We start from the raw sequence: 6,759 nt of genomic DNA, 5'->3' as shown, positions 1-6,759 counted from the left end.
AAGTGCCTTTGAAAAATATTTGAATCCTCTAGTATTCCTTATGCACATTAATGTTTTCTTTAATTTTAAATGTATGATTCAGATGTCTGAAATAAAATCTTGATCTATAATTTCTGTTTTCTGATACAAATACATATGGTTTCTAATTTTTGATATTACTAGTTATTGTTAATCTAATTTTTATTAGGATGTATTACGGAGTTTTGTAGTTCAACTGTGATCAAGCTGGTAATTCCTTACATGCCTAAGGTGACCTTTGGGTAGGCTCTTAGGCCCCGAGATACTGCCTTGGGTAGGCTCTTAAGCCCCTAAAGTACTCTCTTTGGTAGGCTTTAAGGCCCCAAGGTATTCTCTTAGGATGGCTCCAATGTCCAATGGGCCTAGGGTAAGTCATGGATGCAGCTCTAGGAAACTACATATGGTGTGTTTGGGTGGATGGTATTAATTTTTTCTTAAAAATCCATTTTACTGAAACAAATTACTATTTCTGGTTTTGTTGGAACACACTAGACTCCCCAACTCCAGCTTCTAAATCTGTTTGTCTGAACATTTCTTCTGAACTATAAGTTTCATGCCTATCAACTGAGAAATTAATCAGTGAAACCTCAACTTATCTTATGACCTGTATATGCTTGGATAACTGAGGAAATGTTATGCTTACCATGTCTTCTTGTCCCTTAGCATTCATTCGGTAGTTCTGTATTACTGAGCATTCCCAAAGCTCACTCTGCTACTCACCATTTCAAGTTAAAGGAATTGGTCCTATGCAATATCGACATCAGCAGTGGGAGTTCCTTCGGCATTGCTGGCGAGTACGATACCTGTATAATTAGGGGTATATAGGTCACATTTTATCTGTATATTAGAGTGAAAATGGTTTGGATACTAAATATTAATGGACTTGTTTTTAATATATGTATGATTTTCTGCACTTGTGTTTTGTTTATAAGTTATTTTATAGTTTTTAAATGGTTTAAGAAAATTCAAATTTTCACATTGTTTTTATTGTAGGTCTATCTAATTGCCCTGATGTGACACCTTAGATCAGATCGGGTCGCCCTTATCGGTTTGAGGGGGTTTACAAACCATTTTTTTTTTTTTTTTATATCTGGAGTAAGTACAAGATATTTATATTTAAAGACAACTTTCAATCATTTGACATCAAACGCCCACACCCCTGACATTTCAGATGCTTGAACCTAGGACCTCAAGAAATTACAACAATTTCTTTACCACTGAGGTCGTTTGGTTCATGCCGTAGTCACTATTCACTAACCTAGCCTGGTGCCCTTTCTGCCCAAACCAACTGCCCAAATCTGGCAGCCTATTACAGACAAATAATAAATACTTTTTTAAATGACATATTTAGTATTAATTATCATTTTGTTTTATTTTAGTCACTCGACATAGATAGAATTAAGGGCGGTGACGAAAAGATCCATCCACATCATAATGTCATTAAAATTAAAGCATCAATGTTATAATTGAAGTCAAAATCAAAATTCAATGTTATACTTAAAACAATTGAAACTTTAGTGGCATAAACAATAAACCATCTAAAATTCAGTGGCATAGTGTACCCTAAATGAATTAGAAATGACAAACTGGCCTAATGGCCTAACCAATTGAGAAGACCCATCAGTCTTTTATTCTCTAATCTGGATTCTACAAAGTTTTTGTGCTTTTTTCTTTTCTTCGACAATATGATTTTATTAGAAAGACTTAAATCATATAAAATTTATTTGTATGCCTCATTAAAAACCTCCCTAATTATATGTTGAGGAAAAGAGTACACACAAGGCATAATCAATGAGCAAATTATTAATTTCTTCGAGCTGAGACAGAGATCAGATCAATGACCAATAAAGTGATCCCATCTTTTGTAGTTTTTCCAACATGAGTGTACCCATCTTCGGCCTTATACATGAACTCAACGACCCTTGTAAGATTGAGAACTCGTGTAAAACGATATCGAAACAATCTTAGATGTCTCACTAAATATCATCTCATGGTTTATATCTTTCCATGCATCATCCACTTGCTTCATCAATTAACTGCAGCTTCTTCTTCTTCTGAAACTTCATATTCTCTTATGTAGCAGCGACGACCAACGTACAATGCCCTCTCTCCAGCTCAAACTACACATATATATACAAACCAATAGAAAATACTCTTAAAATATATATTTTTTAAAAAAGTACCTGGTGTGTAATAATATCGTCGAAGACGAGCATGAATGAAACAAGCAACAATGATCTTAGAGTCGTGTGAAATAGGATGAAATAGTCGAGTCATCTTGAGCCCCATGAGAAACTGAAAAAGCTTTTGCTGAAGAAGGTGCTCCAAATTCCTCCGCGAAAGCTCACAATCACAAGAAGAATATGGGACAAGAGCACCATATTCATCTCATAAGAGCTTGAGTCGTGTGAATAGGATTGAATAGTAGAGTCACCTTAAACCAATGTCGGAATCGCCCTATGAAGAAAACCCTAGATCCATCAACCTTGTTGAAACGCTCACGCAAATTCTTCCAGACCAAGGCAGCACTGGATGCAAAAACGATGCCAGCAGACAAATCCGAACTTATAGTGTTAAAAACAGGACACGATTGCATTGCATCGTTCCCATTGAGATTGCAACGCCAAAGTGTAATCCTCCTTCTGACACTTAACGGAAGTGTTTACGTGACAGTTAACAAAGTTGGTTTAATTAAGGCATGGATCCTTGTAAAGTTACATATTCACGGTGCTGGAACCCTACTTTGTTTGCTTCTATTTTGGTTACTACTTGTATACGATTTGTTCCTTGAACTTTCATTTAATTCAATTTGACATTGATTCAGTTTTTAATTTGTCTAATGCCTTAATTTGAGTATTAACTTTAAAATCTTTTATCCTAGTCATGTATTAAATTTATAGATTAAATCCCCTAGTTTTTAGAATTAATCAATTTGATCACCGAGATTAACTTTAATTCTTAATTTTTAATTAGTTCCTAATTTCAATTTAATTTAATGAATTTACTTCTCCAATCAAATTGTGAACCATGTCACAATCTGATTAGAGAGGTTTTTTAAGTTTAATTTAATTAATTTAATAAATTTTTAATAAATAAAGATGAGTTTTAACACTCAGGGAATCTAACTTGGATTCTAAGAGTAACCTACTCATGCCTTAATCAGTGAACTAATTCTCACACCTGTTATTAAAGCAATACATATATTAAATTTAACTTGGGTCCCAAGAGTAACCTACACATGACTTAGATGTTGCCTCATCTACGTTAGATTTAACTTGGTTTAAACTCGAAGGAGACCAAAACTGCTGCTTGAATACTAAGACCGGAAACAACACACTTAGTATTATCCCACCAAAGCTTTTCATTTAAGGATCCATAGATAGCCTTGCTCCGAATTGCAACACTAAATACAAGTTATTGAGATTGCAACACTAAACATTATATAACATATAAAGCAGCAACAAAGTGATCCCATCTTTTGTAGTTTTTTCAACATGTGTATCTATTAATAAGTAAAACCCATGTGAAAATATTCATTCATATCATTGAATAAGATACAAAGTATGTATATATACAACTCGTATAACAGCTTAGCTACTTAACTAACTAAACCAATAAGCTAACTACACTAACAGATTGGTTTTAACAGTATCCATCTCCAGTCTTATACATGAACTCAACGGCACTTGTAAGATTGAGAACTCGTGTAAGAACCGACATCGGAACAATCTTAAATGTCTCACTAAATATCATCTCATGGTTTATATCTTTCTATGCATCGTCCACTTGCTTCCTCAATTCACTGCATGCTTCTTCTTCTGAAACTTCATATTCTCTCATGTGGCATTCGATGGCCGACGCACAGTGCCCTCTCTCCTGTTCAAACTACACATATATATACAAATCAATAGAAAATACTCTTACAATAATTTTTTTATTTTAAAAAACCTTGTGTGTAATATCGTCGAAGAGACTAGCATGAATGAAACAAGCAACAATGATTTTAGGGTCGTTAGATGCCCAATTGAAAATCTCAGGTGTCAGCACATTTCCCATTCCAACAAGAGATATGACATTTATTGCAGTAGTGGCAGCATAATTCCGACTCTCATATACTCTTCCATCGTTGGTACATAGTTTTCATCGTACCTTTTGAACTCCGCAAAATAGCCTTCACTCAGTTGCTTACTTAAACTGTAAAATGAAAATCAACAAAATAAGATTTTAGTACCAAATTTTTTCCTAAGATCTATATGGTACTTGGATGTTTTCATGATCTATTTGACACGTGAACTTAAAAATTGTTACATATATTAATCTAAAAGTTTAATTCCATTTAATTTTTGCTATCATGTCACCTTCAAGTAATCAACTGATATCACGAGTATTTAGAAATCATATTTGAATTTTTCTTAAATAATATATGAGATAAAATGAGATAAAATGTAAATTTACTTTGTTTATAGAATGGACACGATATGATTGTCCTTGTTTTGCTATCGCCTCCTCCACTTCTCTATAAACATCTAATAGTGGCTTGTAGAACAATTTCATGTAATCTGGAAGTTGATCTATACAATTAACGTCCCACCTAAAAAAATTAAAATTTTAAAAGAAAATGTTAAAATATTAAAATTCAAATTCAATATATTGAATAACGTCTCATAAACATAACTAAATAATTAATTGAACTAAAGTTTAGAGTCAAAATTCAATTATATATGAATATAAGTTTCTGACCTCTGAATTGCATCTGTTAAAAGTTAAAGTTCTTCCAGTGTGCCGTATGAATCGTATATGTCCTCCATAATTGATATCATACTTACTACTTTTGTTAATCTCTCTCTAGGAAAAGAGTACTTACTCTCAAAGTACATTCCTAACATCCAAAAGTATAATTCCCAATCTATCTGGTGCAAACGATAATTTTGTGGTAAAATCTAAATCTTTCCACCACCTGAAACAAACACATAATCATTTAACTTTAAATTGGGTTAAACTTAAATATTGATTAGTGTTAAAAGGAGTAAAATGTTGCCTGGAGAGCTTGCATAACTCTAGATGAGTAGTGCTGAATTCAAGGGCTTCTTCGAGTATGTGTTCCCCATGAACAAGTAAATGCGCAGCTTCGTAAAGTTCAAGCTAACCTTTCACATCACTTGTTAAGGACTTGCTAAAGTTTCTTATAGCATCTTTGAACTTGTTGAACATTCTGTTCAACCCAATAAAGTGATCCCATCTTTTGTAGTTTTTCCAACATGAGTATACCAATCTCCAGTTTTTTTATTTTTGTTACAGTTTCGTCGACTGAAATCGACATTGAATTGCATCAGAAATTATTAAGTCCTCGTGATCAACCATCTTTTATTATACTATTCTCAATTTTATTTATTTTATTTTGAAGATGATTTATTTTATTTTGACGAGATGTTTCTCAATAACTATAGCCAAAATATTCAAAAGGAGTTTAGAAAATGAGAGATGATCGTCGGTTTAAGGGTGCAACTCAATGGAAATAAGGGTTTAGAAAATAAAAAGAAAAGAAAGGTAGGAGATAAACGACAAAAAATGTGTGGGGTTTTAAAATTTTAAAGCACGTGGGGTGGGATTTAAAAAGGAAAGGAAGGGTTTTAAATAATAAAAGATAAGTAATAGGTTGGAGTTATTGGTTTGGTCAAACGGATGATTTGAATAAATAAAACAAATAGTATTTTAACTGAAAAATGATTCAAATTAGAAAAGATGGAGTCCATGGCTTTAAAATCACGTGGGGTGGAGATTATTAGAGGAAAAGAAACAAAATTTAAATTGAAAGGGAGATCAGGTCGAATCTCAAGAGAGCTGAAACTAGAATCTCAATGTTAAAGCAATAAAAGTAAACCGGGGGTTTGGTGAAACTAAAATCTAGAAATAAAGCTAAAAATAGAATAACAAAAATCAATTCTTACCAAACTTCCAATTCAATGTGTGTTCTTCATCCGACTATAATTTTGAATATAGACTTAAAAGATCGATTTTTCAATATCCAAGTAATTAGTCACTTGCTCGGAACCGTAACAAGTATGGGTTCCCCTTCTATAATTGAGTAGTCTACTCATTTGCAACAAGCATTCATATCAAATCTTACCATGAATGATAGCATTAAGAATTGTGGGAACGACTAAAGCAAAATCAATTATTTTTGTACCTTTATTTTCTCGGTGACTATCATGCGAGATGCGAAGTTCGAATAATAAGCCGTAACAAACACAAATCATGAGACTTACCCCTTGTTACTTGTGATGAGCTATAGAAAACTCGATATCGAATTAAGTCATCAATTTAATCAATATCAAGAATTCATTAAATAAGAACAAAAAATAAAGATTATTTGGATTACAAAGAAATACTAGTTTAACACAAGCCTCACAAAATTACAGCGGAATTGTTTCACCCTTGAATCAGAAATAAATATTAGTCACTCATGGTGGAATAGAAATACAAGAGAGAAGAAAAAGTTGTGTTGTCGAAAGATATATTATCCCCCTAAAGAGACTAATGGGCTTTTTATAGAGAGCCAAAACCCTAAAAAAGTAGGTCCCTTTTAATAAAGTCTAAATCAAATAAGAAAAAAGCTAAAATAAAGGTAACCCAAAATATAATTTCCTAATAAAAAGAGATTGATTATTGGTCAGATACTTCCAAAATAATAGAATATCCATAAAAGTGAGTTTCATCCCAGATTTGACTCCAAAAAGTCAA

At 32.7% G+C, this 6,759-nt stretch overlaps 1 pseudogene; it reads right to left on the bottom strand.

Moving 5' to 3' along the window:
• Positions 1-1,821: 1,821 nt before the first annotated feature.
• On the bottom strand, positions 1,822-5,379 carry LOC120154710 (annotated as a pseudogene).
• Between the last annotated feature and the right edge of the window lie 1,380 nt (positions 5,380-6,759).

This window comes from Hibiscus syriacus, unplaced genomic scaffold (assembly GCF_006381635.1).
Source record: "Hibiscus syriacus cultivar Baekdansim isolate YM2019G1 unplaced genomic scaffold, ASM638163v2 tig00111149_pilon, whole genome shotgun sequence".
Lineage (NCBI taxonomy): Eukaryota > Viridiplantae > Streptophyta > Magnoliopsida > Malvales > Malvaceae > Hibiscus > Hibiscus syriacus.
The sequence above is the reverse complement of the archived record's forward strand: the minus strand, read 5'-3'. Positions and strand labels throughout refer to the sequence as shown.